The sequence below is a fragment of the Lissotriton helveticus genome, chromosome 5_1 (assembly GCF_964261635.1).
Source record: "Lissotriton helveticus chromosome 5_1, aLisHel1.1, whole genome shotgun sequence".
Taxonomy (NCBI): domain Eukaryota; kingdom Metazoa; phylum Chordata; class Amphibia; order Caudata; family Salamandridae; genus Lissotriton; species Lissotriton helveticus.
Window position 1 is genome coordinate 2018332288 of NC_136065.1, and position 18755 is coordinate 2018351042.

The 18755-nt window shown below is 46.3% G+C and overlaps 1 long non-coding RNA gene across 1 annotated transcript in view; it reads right to left on the minus strand.

Moving 5' to 3' along the window:
• Positions 1–3716: 3716 nt before the first annotated feature.
• LOC144756191 (uncharacterized) overlaps positions 3717–18755 on the minus strand; it is a 57776-nt gene continuing 42737 nt past the window's right edge. The window contains exons 2-3 of the long non-coding RNA XR_013595095.1: positions 18607–18679; positions 3717–3850 (exon numbers count right to left, since the gene is read on the minus strand). This is a non-coding gene — a long non-coding RNA (uncharacterized LOC144756191). The remainder of the gene's footprint in view (positions 3851–18606; positions 18680–18755) is intronic.

Sequence of the window (18755 nt, forward strand, 5' to 3'; positions counted from 1 at the left end):
TAGTGTGGTTTTAACTGCCATTTTGACCCGGCAGAAAAATGTTTTGTTTGGCATAAACCTTCCTGTGTAATACTTATGTAATACTTATGTCACCCCTCAGGTAGAGCCTAAAAGCTTATAGGGCAGGGCACATTATATTTAAAACGTAGGGCATGGGAACTTATGTTTTACATATCCTGACAGTGAATAACTCCTGTTGGTGACAGTTACAGAACAAGCGTATTTCAAATTTTTCTGATTTTTTTCTTTAAAATTCTCATTTTTAGAAACCGCGTCATTGGTTATCATCAGGCGCACCATCTTGTGATTACGGTAGAGCAATCAAATTAGCTGCATACTTGTCATGAAAAGTTACTGAGGATTGAGAGAAAACCTGATGCTTTGACAAAGTGGCACGCCACTTGGCAAACTTGTCTCTCAACTCACGACAAGCCATAGTAATTATCCCCAGTGAAAGTTTTTGTTCACATAGTTATCTGAGTACTTTGATTCTGCTCACACCAAAAGAACCTTGATTTTAAGATACAACTTACTCCTCTTTTCTTGGTACACTACTGTCTTCTCTGTCTCATCAAACAGTAATTTTCTCCACTCCCTTCTAAGCTGCACACATTTCAATTTAAAGTGTGTACATTTACTAATCCTCGTTAGGCCTGACTGCGCGGCGAATAACATACCAGCCTCACAATCCCTCTGTGATTCGTTAGCAAAGCGTTTGAGGCTAAAATTGCAAATATCCTAGGTGCCCTCACTATTTCAGGCACGTGTGGCCCTCAACCTGTGGATACCTTTGTATCCTCCCCTGCTCCTGTTGAACTGGAAGTACAGACATCTCACCTTCGGTTAGAGTGTTTTACTCTCCCCTCACTCGATGAGTTCTGTACATTAGCAAGCGGGGTGTCTTCGGGCTCTCCTCTGGATCCACTTCCCCACAAATATTGGAAACTATTCCAGGAAGAACTTTTCCAACCTTTATATTCCATCTGTCACCAGTCCTTTAGCACGGCTATGGTTCCTGATAGCTGGAAGCTAGCGGTGGTCTCCCCTCTCCTAAAGAAGCCCACACTTGACCCCACCTGTTTGTCTAACTATCGGCCAATCTCATTGCTCCCTTTTCCAGTTAAGATCATGGAAAAACTTGTGACCCGGTCTCTTTCCAGCTTCTTGGAAAGTAACACCTGTCTGGAGATGGCCCAGTTCGGCTTCCGGCCAGCTCATGGTGCGGAATCAGCACTGGTGGTCGTGTTGGACAATCTTCGATCTCGGGTCGACAATGGTCGAGCAGCCTTCTTAGTGCTGCTCGACCTTTCGGCCGCGTTCGACATGGTCAGCCACCCCATTCTTATCAACAGGCTGGAGGAGGCCGGGGTAGCAAGTTTGGCAAGGGACTGGCTGATTTCGTACCTTCAGAATAGGCATCAGGTGGTGGCATTGCCACCTTTTCGCTCAGGCATTAGGAGAGTGGGACAGGGCGTTCCTCAGGGGTCTGCGATCAGTCCCATCCTGTTCAATCTGTATCTGTGCCCCCTGGTAAAATTTATCAAATCCTTTGGCATCTCTGTGATCAATTACGCCGATGACACCCAGCTCATCTTTTCCCTTGAAGGAGAAGATGCGGTGTCTACTGAAACCTTCCATCGCTGCATGGCTGCCACGGCCGACTGGTTGAGAAACAACTCCCTTCAATTTAATAGTTCCAAGACCGAGGTACTCCATTGCTCCTCGGACCGCGTTCCGCGTTCTCTGCCGACCGATCTCTGGCCTTCTTCCTCCTTGGGTAATGTGGTGGCGGTGGATTCTGCCCCGTAACCTTGGAGTTATGTTTAACTCTAACCTTCAGTTGGACGGCTTTGTCAACAAAACCATCTCTACATGCATGCTGCTACTCCGCACCTTATGGAAAATTCTCCCCTTGTTGCCACTCCAGGCTAGACCAGAGGTGGTGCGTGGCATTATCCTTAGTGGGGTAGATTATTGTAATGCACTGCTCCTGGGGGCCCCTGGTAATTTGATTATTAAGCTGCAGCGCATCCAAAACATGGCTGCAAAACTAGCCCTTTCCCGGCCTCGCGCTGCCTCCTCGTCCCTTGCACTTAAAGTTTTGCACTGGCTGCCAGTCCAACAGCGAATTCTTTTTAAATCATCTTGCCTGGTCTTTAAGGCTCTACATGACCAAGGTCCAGCCATGTTACGGAACCTCTTCTCTTGGTACCACGCAGTGAGACCTTTACGCTCCTCTTCATTACATCTGGTCGTGGTTCTGAGGATCCATAGGCTGCGGATGGGGGGTCGATCTTTTGGTTATGCAGCCGCCAAGCTTTGGAGTTCCCTCCCTCTATTCTTGAGGAGCTTGGAGGATCTCCCTTCCTTCAAGAAAAACTTAAAAACTCATCTTTTCCCTAGAACAGCCTAAATAGCGTGTCTGTGTAGATGGTTCAGTGGAGTCTAAAGCGCCAGGATACCCTTTGGGTGGCAGCTCGCGCCATATAAGTGCACAATACATACATACATACTAATCAGTTCTTTTATAAAAGGAAAGTGTGTTGAGGAGTGGCCAGGAAAAAGGAAGGTTGTGCCATTGCACCCCAACAGGTGTAAGGAAAAGCATGCTGTGCTCAGCTGACATTTGACTCCCCTATGCACAGAATAGCAAACCGTGCACATCCACTCATGCTCTGTACAACCCGGCTGCAAATTCTTTGTTAAACTTTATAAACAGGAATAAAAAATGTCCCTGCACACTCTAGAATTTAACTCCAAAGGCACCTCAGCCACCAGCAGGCCGCTGTCTGTGGCCTGAAGTTCAGTGGAAGCCGGTCAGAGGTTGTAGCACCCCTCTCCACCCCCTCCCCCCCACCTCCACCCACCCCGGCTTTTGCATAGTCCTAGAGCGCCCAAGTCCTCTGGACCTCTCTCCCGCCTACAATGCACAGATCCATCCTGTGAACAGGGGATTTGCACATTGTGCACTATGGGAGGAGCTCACCCAGAGAAAACAGAACAGAGTGTCTGGAATCCCTCTATGATAACCACAATAATAGATTTCATTCCTATACCAGATGAAGGAAGCTGGAGGGCAACAGGGAAGAAGACAGGAAGGAGGTAGTAACTCTTCTGTAAAGAAAGGCACTGCTGGCAGTAGGAATACTCTGCAACAGCTGCTTACTCTATTATCTCACTTCTGTTGTAGTGACACCACCCAGAAGGGGCAGATTTTATACCCCCTATCATGCAAGATCAATGATGGGCCAACACTGAATCTCTCAGCCAGTAAAGCTGTGAGTGAGGTGGTTCATAAAACTGGACAGGGTGGTGGTAGAAACAGGAGCTCAGTCCCTGTGCAGGTCTCACAGTTTAAGCTCTGTGTCATACATAACCCAAAAGTAAGGATACATTTTCTCAGTGAAAGAATCGCAGAAGGTGTACACATGTGACATGGTGGTTGCGTTGTAAAATGAAACCTGTCCTTCTTCGTAGTCCAGCAGAACACGAACCCTCTTGATGTCTTCATCAAAGGAGAGGTTTGTTAAGGGAGCGGTGACTGCCCGCAGCTGTCCATCCCACAGTCCTACTGACCAAAATCCGTATTCAGGGGTCCGATTGTAAGCACCTCGTCTTACAACAGACCCCCTGGCAGCCCCTATGATCCAGAAGCCCCCATCTCCAACGTCCACCTCCCAGAAATTCCTCCCAGATGTGAATCCCTCTGATCCAAGGACACACGGCGCGTAGTTGAATCTCTCGGGATTGTCCGACCGGAACTGTCCTGTCTCTGACCAGGTCACACTTTTCAGATCCTCAGACAGCAGGAGCCTATAATTTGCTGTTGCTGCATCCAAGGTCACACTCACTGTGAAAAGAAAAAAAATGTACAGTGAGATGATTACACAGTGTTTTGCACTGAAAAGATGATCTGATTGGCTGGCCTTTTTAACACTGTCCCTACTTGTATAGTGCTTTTTAGATGAGTGGCACTCTAATTTATTATTTATTTGCGTTTAACTGCACCTTAAACAAACTATAAACAAACAGAGGGGAGTTCCCCTTCTAAAGTCAGTACAAGCAGAACAAAAACAGCTTTAACTATCAAGGCCCCATCTTCAGCGATGAAAGGATTCAAGTTGGAAAGTATTAATCACCATTGTGCACAGTTCAGGTGGTGGAGTTCAGCAGAGGAAGAATTGATGTGCTGTACCCCTCAAGGCCACAGAACACAGTGGGGTCAGCTTCAATCTCAGATGCTTGTCTATTGCCGCTTTACATATTTGATTTCCCAAGGCACGGTATATGGGTAACTTAATCTGCTAAATAAAGCCTGGGTAAAAGGTTATATCTGGAAATAATAGTTCAATAGGGACTCGTTCAGCAGCCAGTCAAATATTCTGACAGCAGATCCTAATGAGCAAAAGTGTAAGTTTACCTTTGTGAATCAGGCAATAAAACTTTAAAACCACTGAAACAATTTAGATTTACTACCAAAAAGGACCCTTTACACCCCATAATCTATTTTTCGGCTACATTTTATCTAAATTCCTTTAGCCATTTTCACACTATGTTTATGTTTCTTTATACAATACTGTACAACACACCACTCTACTCCACTGTATGATATGCCACTCCACTCTCACACGTCACTCCACTCAACAATACCCTCCTCACTATACGACAGTCCACTCCACTTTATAACACACCATAAAACTCAACACTAAAACACGCCACTTCACTCTGACACACCACTCTAGTCTACCACCCTCTAATCCATGACACTCCGCGACACACTTCTCCACTCTACCCCATGCCAATCCACTCTACCACAAGCCATGTCATTCCACACCGCTCCACTGAATGAATGAATGAATGAATACTTTATTGTTTGGTTACTCAAAACCATTACATTAAAACCAGAATACAAAATTACAAAATTACAAAAATTAAAACCAGGAGAGTTTCAAGAGGTCAGTCTATGTGGTGGCGCCCTGAGCACTGGGGGTACAGAAGGTAGGGTTCGTGGTGGGACATGGATCTGCAAAGTCTCAATAAGGTCGAACCCTCGGGGGCCATCAGCCTGGATCATGTCTGATGGATAAACTTTCCAAAAGAGGCCATATGCTTTACTGTAGTCCGGGTGTAGAGATGGATAATCGCCTCCTTTGCGGTGCGACAACCTGATTGTCTTAGAAGTGGCCTGAGATGAAGACTGCAGGCCATGCGCAGGGCCGGGCAGCAGAATAGAAGATGGGCCAGTGACTCACGTTTGTACCTACAAAGCCTACATTCCCGGACACCGCTCCACTGCAAGATGCTTTACCACACACCACTCTGACACACTATTCCACACTACTGTATGCCTCTCTACTGTACAGCATGTCACTACTGTCTACCACACCACACTGCACTCTACGGCATGCCACTCCACTCTGTGACATTCCATTTCACTCTATACCACTCCAATCTATGCCCCTTCATGACACACCACTCTATGACACACAACTCCACTCTACTGCATGCCACAGCACTGCACCATACCCTATTCCGCACCTCTCTACTCCACTATATGCTCCTCTACTGGACTCCAATCTGTGGCATGCCACTCCACTCTACGATACAGCACGATGCTCCACAGCACTCCACACTACTACAAGCCACTCCACTGTACTACATGCCACTCCATTCTACAACATGCCACTCCACTGTACACCACAGTACGACACTGCTCCACTCTATGCCACTGTATGCTCTTCTGCTCTTTGAGACTATACTCCACTCAATACCACTCTACAACACTGTACTCCACTTTACTACATTCTATGCAACTCCCTCTAGACCACTCTACGCTATGCCACACTACCCCACTATACTTCATTGCACTACATTATTCCACTGTATGCCACCATAATCCACTGTACTTCAATATTCCACTCTACCCCCACAACACTCTACACCACTATATGCCACTGCACTCTATGCCACTCCATTCTAACACACCGCAACACCCCACTACACTCTACGCCACACTGCTTTACAACACCCAACTCAACTCTGTGCCCCTCCACTGCACCCCATCCCACTGTGCGACATGCCACTTCAATCTATGACATTCGATTCGACTCTATGGCACTTCACTCCATGCCACTCTATGATGCTCTATGCCACTCCACTCTACGATCCACCACTCCACTAAGCGACACACTGTCCAACTGTACACCACTCCACTCTAGGCCAGTCCAGTATACACCACTCTATTCTACATAATTACACTGCACAACAACACTGAACAAAACTCCACTCTATGCCACTCCACTGTACTTCATTTAAAGACACTCACCACACCCTATCATATACCACTCCACCGTATCATATGCCACTGAACTGTATGACACTCCACACCAGTGCACTCTGCGACACACAACTCCACTCCACCACACACCACTCTACTTTACAGCAGTCCACTTCATGCCCATTCACTCCATGTCATTCAACGATATGCCACTCTGTACCTCACCACTCCACTCTACACAGTGGCACCCCCCTACACTCTACACACTCCAATCTACTATACAACATGCCTCTGCACTCTATGCCTTTCCATGGTATGCTGTAACACTGTACGCCCCAACACTGTACACCACAATAGTCTATGCCTCTCCACTGTATGGCACAACACTGTCCGCCATGGTACTATGTCACAGCAATTTATGTCATGACACTATGACATGACACTCCATGCCACTCCACCCTGCTCCAATCTACACCCATTCACTCTACGACACGCTACTCCACTGTATGCATCTCCCTCTGCACCACTCCATGTCACTTTATTACAACCTACTGTATGATATGACTCCACTCTACCCCACAACATGTCATTCCACTCTACGGCACTCCACATTACAGCACTCTCCTCCACTCTATGCCCCACCACTCTACGATATGCCACTCCACAGCCCTAGACTTTACCCTCTCCGCTCCAAGACACTCAATGACACACTGCTCTATGACAAGCTGCTCCACTCTATTCCATGACACTCTACGCCACTTTAATGTACTGTATGACAAGCCACCCTACTGTACACAACTCCATTTTACTCCACTCCACGCTACCCCTCTGCACTTCATCCTATGACTCTGTACACCACGACATTGTATGCCATGACAATCTAGGTCACGACACTACACCACACCACAGAACCATATGACACGGTGCTCTCCAGCACTCCACTCTATGGAACACCACTCTATTTCATTCCACTCTACACCCCTCCACTCTATGACACTCTAATTCACTTTATGCCATTCTACAACACTGTACTCCAGCCTACAACAATCTAAATAAATCCCTCTACACCACTCCACGCCACACTACTATACTGCACTCCACTCTACGCCCCTCCACTCTAACACAATGTATAGTATACCAGTCTGGTAGACAGCACTCCACTCTACTCCACAACACTCTGTCACTCCACTCTACGACAATATATTCCACTTTATGATACTGTACGATACGCCACTCCATGACACGCCTCTCACCTCCACGCCACTGCACCTTAACACTCTACTCCACTCTATGCTACTACATTGTAGGCCAATTTACAACACTGTACAACACGCCACTCCACTCCACTCCACTGCACTCCTTGACACACCCTTTCACTTTAAGACACAGCACTCCACTTTATGGCACTCATCACCACTCTACTCAATGGTACGTCACTCTACTCTACGAAATGCCTTACACTGTACACCATTCCCCTGTATACCTCTCCACTCTAAGACACTGTATGACACACCACTCTATGACATTCCGCTCCATTTTACTCTACGCCACGCCCTCTACTCTATGCTACTCTGCTCTACTCCAGTCTAGGTCTCTCCATTCCTCGACCCTCTACTCCATTCTAATCTATTGTACGCCATTCTACACAACAGCCTCTATGCCACTCCATGCCACTTTATCCCAGTGTCCTCTATGAGACACTACTCAACTGTACCTGAGTCTTTACCACTCCACTCTATGCCTCTACGTTGTAACACACTGTAGTACATGTCACCCTATGACACACCACTAAACTACCTTCCACATTGAATCAACTACAACTCATACCTTTAGGATGCACTGCTTCAAACTTTTCATATTACATCATTTATACCATGGGAAATCATTGCACTCATAACAACCCTTATTACACCTCAAATGATCTCATTTGTGAGAATACTGAACATGGCTGAATGCCAACTTATAGTTAATGTAGTGTGGCTAGCGAGCTGACAACACTTTGTATGGAGGTGTGCAACTTATAGTGATTTGATGATGGTGCGTAAATTCTCAATTTAATTTATAACTTTAGAATTTTGCAATGTTTGTCTAGTTTATGCTGGGTTTGTATATAAAGAGTAAAATATATATTTAAGTTATAACTATAGCTTTATAATTTCTAATGTTTGTGTCTTACACAATACCTTCCTGACAAATAGTAAATTAATTAATGGACAAAAGTTTAATGTTAGAGAATACCATACATTTAGAATAGCCTGTTATTGCGAGGCATGCATAGCGAGTAAATATATGACTGTCAGTATTAATTCCTTATGATGGAATTCCATCCCTCTGTCGTGTTTAGACCCTACTTAATGGATGTGCATCATTGGATACATTTGCATTATTGGTTGCAGGGCATTGTGTGTAGGTCTCAGCCTCTTGATGGTTTTGTGATAATGTAATCTATTTGCCATTGTACGAAATTAGGATCTGCTTCTTATGGTTACCCCCACTTTTTACTGATGTCTCTCTGTTTTTGACTAGTCTGACTGGGATCCTGCTATCCAGGACCCCAGTCTATCTGCTTTCTCCCTTAAATTGCTATATGTGTACTTTAGGTACACTCCAGATTGGATAGTATATGGTACACCATGTACCCAGGGCATAGGTACCCCAGGGGCTTTACATTGTCTGAAGCATGTATTATGCCACCTATGAGAGGCCATTCAAAATGACACCCCAGGTCTGCTACAGAAGCCTGTATAATCTGGTGCTTGCACCACTTACTTAGATATAAGTTCACTATATCTATCTAAATCACTGCACTTAAAAACCCCTATGGCAGGCCTTATCAATACTGAAGGCAGGGTGCTGGGTTTTACGTGAGAGGGTGCCCCTGCATGAGTAGGGCCCCTCTGCAGTCTTTGGAGACTATTCTCAGTCTACCCGATACCTGCTTTCTCGACCTAGGCAGCGCAAAATGGATGCTGCCAACCACAGACATGAATCTGCTCTCCTGCTGCTGAGCCAAGCTTGAGCAGACAAAGGCATGACCACCTCCCAGACCGGGTTCAGTGTATTGGGATTGGGTGGATGCACTCTGAACTGGGGTGGTGGATAGAGCTAAAGAATGATGATGGATGAAACCCTGATCAGTTGACTGGGGGTGAGTGCTTGCAATGTTCAACACTCCATCCATCATCCCTTTTGGTTTTGCTTTGTTCGCCCTAAGTTGGCAGGGTATGCCCAGACGTGGGTCCCTTGCTCACTTTGCCACTGGAGTCAAGATAGCCTGGCTGATGAGGGCTGTAAGCCTGAAACCGGTCCCAGGTTGCTCGTTTCCAGTCCAGGGAAGGCATGGCTTGGCAGTTCGGGCTGGACTGTTCCCATGAGGCACAGGGTCAGACTGATTTGCATATAGCCATGTCTGAACTGGGGTGGCCGAGTGAGCTAAATAATGATGATGGATTAAACCCAGATCAGTTGACTGGGGGTGAGTGCTTGCAAAGTTCAACACTCCGTCCATCATCCCTTTGGTTTTGCTTTGTTCGTCCTAAGTTGGCAGGGTATGCCCAGACGTGGGTCCCTTTCTCACTTTGCCACTGGATTCAAGATAGCCTGGCTGATGAGGGCTGTGAGCCCGAAACCGGTCCCAGGATGCTAGTTTCCTGTCCAGGGAAGACATGGCTTGGCAGTTCGGGCTGGACTGTTCCCATGAGGCACAGGGTCAGATTGATTTGCATATAGCCATGCTTGAACTGGGGTGGTGGAGTGAGCTAAAGAAGGATGATGGGTTAAACCCAGATCAGTTGACTGGGGGTGAGTGCTTGCAATGTTCAACACTCTGTCCTTCATCGCCTTTGGTTTTGCACTCTGAGAGTGCCAGAAAGTGTGCACTGTGGGCACATTTGGTGTCCCCATGCGTAGTCCAGCTCACACCAGTGAAGGGAGCCATTGGCTCCTGCTCTTGTACAAAACTGTACAAAGGACATGGATGAAGCCACCCCTCTGTACGGCCCCTCCCCTAGGAGGGTTTCCTGAATCTGTCCAACCCCTTCCCATGGGTATAAAGTGGGTTACCTGGCTACAGGACTTTAGATGTTACCTGGACAAGATTCTACTAAGAAGAAACCAAGTACTTTGACTGCCTTCACGAAGTTGCACGAGTGAAGATTCTCCCCTGGAGTAAAGGAGTTACTCCCCTGCAGTTGCATGCACCTAAGCGCATCTGACCAGTTTGCTTCTCCCCAGCTCCTGAGGACTCCAAAGATTTGAGCAACAATGGAGGTGGGTTTCTGAAGGCCCCTGAGGTCGATCTGCCCTCCCAGCAAGTCTTATAGTCTTAGGCCAGTGTCCCTCATGGGGACCGCATAACTCAAACCCCTGTGCGCTTTGTCCATTTGCAATTGCATATGCTTGTTGGCGATTCCCGAGTTTGTGCATTGGTTTCCAAGTAGTCCTGACCCCCAGCAGTATTTACACTGAAGATATCCGTCCTCCACTCACTGAGTGCTCTGTGGGCTGGTGCTTTGTAAACTTGCTTGAGGTCTCCTCACGATCCCTGGTCTGTTGATCTGTGGGTTTGTTCTTGGGCTTCCCTTGTTGTTCCACACGTCCCCTGACTTCCCATTGCTTGGAGAGTCCCCTGGATCTTGCTGGTCCACACCGTAACCTGTCTGTCATTCCTGTGTGGGTTGCATGTGCCAAGGCTTGTTTGTGCTCCAGCTGGACATCGACCCCCTCAGCACTCAACATCCTTCGTGGGATAGCTCATCTCCGGATCCTGGTCATCCTCGACATCTCTTGGTCCCCGTGGCTGCAGAGTCAAGCATCCCTTCTTCGCACCTGAAGCACCCGACATCGGTAGGCATTCGACTACCGAGCCCCGGGTCACCTAAAGTGACCCAGACTCTGTCCCCTCTGCTTTCAAGTTCCTCTGACCTAGAATCCAGGCTTGTATTCCACCAGAAACTCTTCGCCTTCCTGGCAGTAGTACTTCTTTACAGCTCTCAATTGAAAACGATGAAGATTTCCATCACCACTTGACCCCTATGCACCCGGCTCCTCTGGGACAGGTAACAAGGGTACTTTGGTACTCACTGGTGGGTTGGCTCTAGAACCTCCTATGTGCCAAAGGGTTTGCTTTAAGTCCTCGTAGTAGTGTCCTTAAACTGTAACTTTGCAACCTCGACTTTCCCATAGCGTTGCACGGAACTCGTGATCGTGATTCCTCACTGCACTCATCCTCCGTGGGCTCCCTGTGTCCCTGCCTTGGGTGGTTTCTTGAGGTCCCAGCGATTCTACCTGTTCTAGGCCCTGTGTCTAGTCAAGTCGTGATTGTTATACCATCTTTTTAGTATATGGTTCGGTCTCCCCTGAAGCCCGCTGTGTATTGTGCTACTTACAACTGTTCTATTGATCCAGGATTGAATTTGAATTTGAATGCGGATTTGTAAAGCGCGTAGTTACCCTCGGGCGTCCCAGCGCTAAAGTGACAGCCTAAACAGTGCTCCCGTGGAGGGATTATTGGGGGAACAGCCAGGTTTTCAGGAGTCTGCGGAATGTGAGCAAATTGTTTTCTTTGCGGATGTTGATAGGGAGGCTGTTCCAGAGCTTGGGGGACTTGTAAGAAAAGCGACGACCGCGAGTGCGCGCTCTTCTTATACTGGGGATGCTGGCCAGATATAGAGAGTCCGACCTGAGCTGTCTGGAGGATTTGTGAGGCTTGATGAGTGGTCTAAGTATGGGTGGGCCTTTGCCTTGTAAGATTTTGTGGGAGATACACAGGGCTTTGAAGGCGATGCGCTCCTGGATGGGAAGCCAATGAAGTGCCTTGAGGGAGGGTTTAGCTGAACACCTTGTGTTCGTCCCCGTTAGTAATCTTGCTGCAGCATTCTGGGTGTGCTGAAGTTTTTTAATAACAGCTACTGGGGCGCCCAGGTATAAGGCGTTTCCATAATCCAGTCTTGATAAGATGAGGCCCTGGATCAAATTTTTCCTAGACTGGTGGGGAATGAGGGGGAGGATCTTCCGAACTGCTCGCATGAGCCCAAAGCAGATGCCGGCTGTCTTTCTTGCTTGGACTTTGAAGCCAAGGTCCTGATCGAGCCAAAAGCCTAGGGTTTTGAGTTCTTGTTTAGGTATGGGAGGGGTGCCCATGCTAGATGGCCAGGCAAGAGTTTTAGGGAGTTTGTTTGGGTCACCTAAGAGCATAATTTCGGATTTTTCTCCGTTAAGTTTGAGTCTGGAGTCACTCATCTATTTGGATATTTTATGGAGGCATGAAACTAGGTTCTCCATGGATTGGTCTGCCTGATTAATAGAGATGACTAGTTGTGTGTCGTCGGCGTACATGACCACCTTTATGCCTAATAGTGAGGCAATGTCGTCTAGAGGGGCCATGTAAACATTAAAAAGGGTGGGGCTCAGGGAGGATCCCTGTGGAACCCCACAGTTCAGGGAGAGAGCTTTGGAGCGACCATAGTTATCTGCTACTTGGAAGGTCCTGTGTTCCAAGATTGATTGTAGCCAGGGCGGTCCCAGAGATGCCGGTTTGTTGGAGACGGTGGATGAGGATGGTGTGGTCCACCGTGTCGAAGCCTGCGCTCAGGTCCAGGAGGATCACTGCCACTGATCCCCCTGCATCCAAGATCGACCTTGTCTCCTCTGTTACCGCCATGAGGGCGGTGTCAGTCCCCTGCCCTGGTCTGAACCCTGTCTGGGAGTGGCGAAGGAGGTTGTTAGTCTCTAGAAATGTTGAGAGCTGTTCATTTACGATTCTTTCTGCCACTTTGCTGATGCCTGGGAGGAGGGAGATGGGTCTGAAGTTTGAGGGCTCCAGGGGGTCTATGTTGGGTTTTTTGATAAGTGCTCGTACTATCGCACTTTTCCAGTTGACAGGGACTGTCCCGCTGGAAAGGGAGGCATTTATCAGCCTGGTGAGAAGAGGGTATATTTTGGGGGCTACTAGTTTCAGTTTACTCATAGGGGCTGGGTCGTCCGGGGAGCCACTCTTCACAAGGTTGAGAGTGGTCATCAACCTCTCGATGGAGATGGGGAGGAAGGCCTTATGGGCTGGGGCGTCTTGATCGATAGGCCCTGTTGGTGGGCGGGTGGGGGGTTGGGGTATGGGGAAGGTCATTAAGATCTTGCGGATTTTAGATAAGAAGTACTCCGCGAGTTGGGTACATCTGGTGCCGGTGGGGTCAGCGGCCGGCGGCGGTTCGGGAACTTTCATCAGGGTTTTTACAATGCGGTAAGTCTCTTTAGAGGAGTTGGAGGCAGCTAGGATTTTTTCTTCGTAGTAGGTGGCTTGCGTATTTTTGATAAGGGTTTTGTATTGCCTCATGGTCAGTTTATAGGTTTCTTTGCTGACTTGAGACCAGTCTTTCTTCCAGAGACGTTCGAGTCTTTTGCATTTTTTCCATAGTTCCTGCAATACCGAAGTAAACCAGGGAGACTTAAAAGATCCCCTCTTACTGGGGAGGTGTTTGACAGGGAGGGCCGCGTCCAAGGATAATTCTATCCAATCTCGGATTCGGTATTGTAGAGGATAGTAGAGATAGTTATATTAATAAATACACATTTTTATATAACTACTGTGTGGTTCTCCTTTTATTTAGTCATTCAGGAGATGTTATTCTGGTAAAACAAGGTGCTTTACATTCCTTCAAGATCAAGCCTGAAGGCTGCTCTCCATAGCTACCACTAGGATAGCTTCCAATAAGGTTATCTTTGACATCCTACATCAAAAGGGTTGTGTGGACTGATATATGGTGCCCATTTTAATTAGTGGACAGCATATACCAGGCCACCTTTTCACAGCCATTTTTGATCCTTTTCATTATTGTAGGTGCGTTAAAAGCCTTGCATCAGTTTTAGCTCCTATGTTGCCTGATCCTAGTCTTTATCTTTTGAGATTTTTGACCACTGCACATCAAATTGCACAAGCACCAGATACAATAGAAAAAAATGTTTACATTCCATTTAGAAAATGTCTTGAGGTCACGGTTTACATTCTTAGGTTTTAAGACATTAGTGTTAGAAGAGAAGAGCCATGCCAAATAATTACCATATATACAGTTGTCAATAATAGGCGTACAAAACCAGACAAAATATAAAGTGCTACACGCGCAGAAGGAAAAAAGTTACTGTGTTTCAGGGTCACCAATATTTCGTAGGGCTTTTTCTCTCAACAAATATGTTTTCCTTTAACTTGGCGCCCACTTGGCAAACCTTCAGTGTTGTAAGAATCGCCTATGTGACTGCTCCCACTACAGCAGAGATCTCCTACGCGCGGGTAGGACTCTCTCTAGATAGAGCCGGGGTGGTAGGAGTTATGATTCCTGGCCCCAGGCAGAGCAATGCACCATATTCCTGGGCTTAAAGTCTGTACCCAAAGTTTATGGTAAAATGGTCAAAGGTATCTGTCAATTGGCTAAAGAACTGACCCTCAATGTGGCTGAGTGTAGCATAGTGTTGTATAACGTTATGAAATTTGTATATAAATCTTATTTTAGATTTAGTATTCTAAATAATGATACGTGCTCCACCACTGTCTGCTGGTTTCTGTCTGTTGTTCTTAAGCTCTTTAGCTCAAGCTGGTTAAATTCTGATATTAATCTTTTTAGGTATCCAGGGAAAACCTTTGTGCCTGAAACTGTGTTAAATCCTCAGAAGGCTTGCTCTAGCTCTAGTAGTTGCTCTAGCTCGCATTGACTGTGCTACTGGGTGGTGTATACAAACCTAGCCTGGACTTTCTGTCAGGCATGTTACATAACTATAAACCAAGAGATTCTTTTTTTTGCAGTTTTATATAGCAGAAGCTCGACCCGAAGGTATCAGAGCGTTTTACTTGAGCACCAGTTGCATTACATAATGTTCATTTTTAAGCACAGGGAGATTAAATGATTTGTCCAGAATCACAGGATGTTTGAGCCTCCCGCCAGAAAAGAACATGGTTGCCCAGATTCAAAGTCAGCCGCTCTAGCCATTAAGCGGCATCCTCTCCTACTTTCTCCCTTTACACAGTTTTCTACTAAGTTAGTTCTAGAGGGCACCACAGCCACTTGAAGAGCGTGTCTCTTGTTTACCAGAGGCCAGAACAAACCATTCCTGGCCATCCGCTCATGCCCGCATCAGTAAGCCCACAACGGAAGTGACGAACAGCCACGGCACCGCACGGCTGAAGCTCTTCCTGACTGAATTTTCCTCTCATTGATTCCTTAAAGCTGTACTGATGCCAAGCAGCCCTGCCTTCTGTTCCTGAAGCCTACAAATAATCTCTATTCCTTCTGCAGTGACCACTGAATTTAAACACCAAAGTGTGGTCTATAAATATTTTCGTCATATAGATGATCTTTCAATAATCCTCCAAGGCTAAAACTCTGACACATCGGCATTAGATAAGTGACTACATAATTATGACTAGTCAACTAACCTAGCATGTATAGGCATGTTTGTGCCCTTAAATTGGCACTTAGTGTTGCAGGATTCCAAACCACTTAAAAAAAATAATAATATGGGCAATCAGATTGGGCGTACCATAAGCAAATCATTTTCAGTGCCCCTTGGCGTTTATTAAAACTCAATTTCTTATTGTGAACCCCTTCAATTCGGCGGAAGGCCGGGAGCCGTCCGACGTCACGGCGGGCGTGTGCATCGGACGGCTCCCGGCCATCCTAGCACCCACCCACAGGGGAAGCACTGGTGCTCCCCCTGTGGGTGGCCATTAAAGCTGCCCCCACCGGGGAAGGCAGGAGAAGCCCGCCCCCTCCCTCCATGTCATCTAATGACATCAGCGCGCTGACATCATTAGAGGTTACTGGATGCACTGGAAGCCATTTGCTTCCAGTGCATCCAGAGAAGAGGAGGTGATTTTCTCCTCGGGGAGGGTGATGGTATGTTTTAAAAGGCATCGGAGGAAAGGAAAGGGTTTTCCTTTCCTCCAAAGCCTTTTATCCGATGCCTCAGATGGGGTTTGACGTGCCCCCTCACAAAAAAAACATGCAATTCTGAAAACTAGACACCCAGAGGAGTCCATGAGGTACTGCTTGTGAGGATCCCCCAACATTTCCCTACCTAGAATGACCTGCAAACCTCAAATTTAGCTGAAAAAAACACATTTTCCACATATTTTTGGGTGGAATCACCATGCCGGCACAAACTGAACAACTATATAAAACCATACAGACCAGGCAGTACACTATTAGACTCCCGGTTGCTCCCAAAAATTCTTTTGAGTGTGATACAATCTGAAACATGTGGGCACACACAGCCCAGAATTAGAAGTACAATCATCACAGTGCATACGACTCTTCTTCCGCATACCTATTCGCAAGCAGACTCTACATCTCTTACAGGGATTGGTTTTTTTTGGGCGTGGGAGGCAGGAAAGTGGCGATCTTTCAATCTAGCCACATCCTCCACCGATCCAACTCTAGGAACACTTGCCTGTTCCACAAGAACAAGGCTGCCTATCCAGACTCCTGCTACTAAACAAAAGTAATCTTTGACGCAGGAGAACACTCCTTGAACACAACAAAAGTATTGAAAGTTGCTAAATAGAAGAGATGGTTGGCCAACTTCTTATACCAAATGTAAGCCTTACAAACAGCAGTGTAAGGTTCCAACCTCTGATCTGCTCTCTATCGACAACACCCATGTGCTTATTGTAGTCTACAATGCACACAGGTTTGCGCACTTCAGCAACCTGACCCCAAAGAGTCACAGGTGAAGTACTCTCATCATGAATGGTAGTCAGCATGTACACATTCCTCCTGTCCACAAATTTCACAGCTAGCAGTTCCTCAATACGCAAGGCACTGCACTGTCCCCTTGAAGCTTTTTGTAAACAAGCTCTTTTGGGTAACCTTTACGGCTAGAGTGGATTGTGCCACAAGCAAAAGTGGCGACTTTGTACAATTCCTTAAACAATTGCACCACAGTGTAGAAGTAATCAAGGTACAAATGGTGGCCTCTGTCAAACATTCCTCTAGCATGATCCCACACAATTTTCTATGAAACTTCAAAAGTGGACGGACAGCAAGGGGGGTCAATAGTGGAATCCCTACCAGTGTACACCCGGAAATTATAGACATATCCTGTCCTACTCTCAGACAACATATACATCTTAATAACATAAGGTGCCCTCTTGCTAGCAATGTACTGCCTAAAAACCCAACGGCCCTTGAACAGGACCAAAAACTCATCAACAGCTATTTCTTTCCCTGAAGTATAGATCTCTGAAAATTGATCTACAAAGTGATCAAGAACAGGTCGAATCCTAAAAAGACGGTCACAGTCAGGGTGATCTTGTGACAATGGCAAAGCATTATCAACACAAATGCAGAATCTGAAGCAAAAGTAAATATCGATCACAACTCATAATTGCAGGAAATAGGGCCGTTGCCACCAAGGGACTGGTAGACCAATATGAAGCCATGGACGGCTTTCCTGTCAAGCCCATCAAAAAAGTCAAACCCAAAAACGTCTTCATCTCATCCACATTTGTGGGAGTCCACCACGTAGCTCTAGAGTGGGGCCTAAGCCTGGCACTGTTGTCCCTCAAAAACTGTTCAGCATACAAATGAGTCTGCTCAACAATCCAGCCAAAAATAAATCATCCATAAACAACTGAAAAAACTGTACAGGCAAAAAATATTCACAATCCACTCTACACCCTGAATCACCACTAAAGGCAGACAACACTGGCGGTACCATGTTTGGATCAACCCAGAGTTCGGCACTTCCAGTAGGAAGCCTTACAGCCTCAGGCTGCAATCCTGATGTCTCTTGCTGCACCATAGGCACATCAGTGTCCTCCTCTAAAACAGGCACTGAGAGTAGCTTCATCCACACTGAGAGTAGCTTCATCATCAGATGATTCCTCGTGGACAGAAATCTCACTGCCTGCTCAGAGGAAGATTCAAAAAGCATACCAACCACCTGCTGAGCAGTAATTTTACGGCTAGCCATAATCCTTACTAATAACGGTAACTTGTCAAAAAAGTCAACAACAACAAACACTTTGTAAAATAAGTAATAAACAAAATGCGGCTTTATCACAAAGACCTATATACTCCAACACTATACCACTCACGTGCCAGAAGCATCTAGACTGACCACCACCTACTCTGCACAGACACAGTAAGGACCAACAGTATCCCACTAAAAAAAGAAAAAGAAAAGAAAATTACACATAAGACAACGCAAAACACATCACAAAGAATTTCATGCTCAAAACACTAACTAAATATGCTGCTAATATGACACCACTTACAAAAAATTCATTCATGCATGGCATTAATACTCAATTGGAGTAAACACAATGGAAATGTTTTTCTTACCAAAAAAATGCAACTACGCAAAACTGCAGATCAACCACTGCCGAAACTGCAAACAAGAATCAAAAGCTTTGCACTAGAATAAAAAGGAGAAAAAAACCATTACAATCACATGTGCAAATAATGCACTAGTCCACACATTATCCACCAGC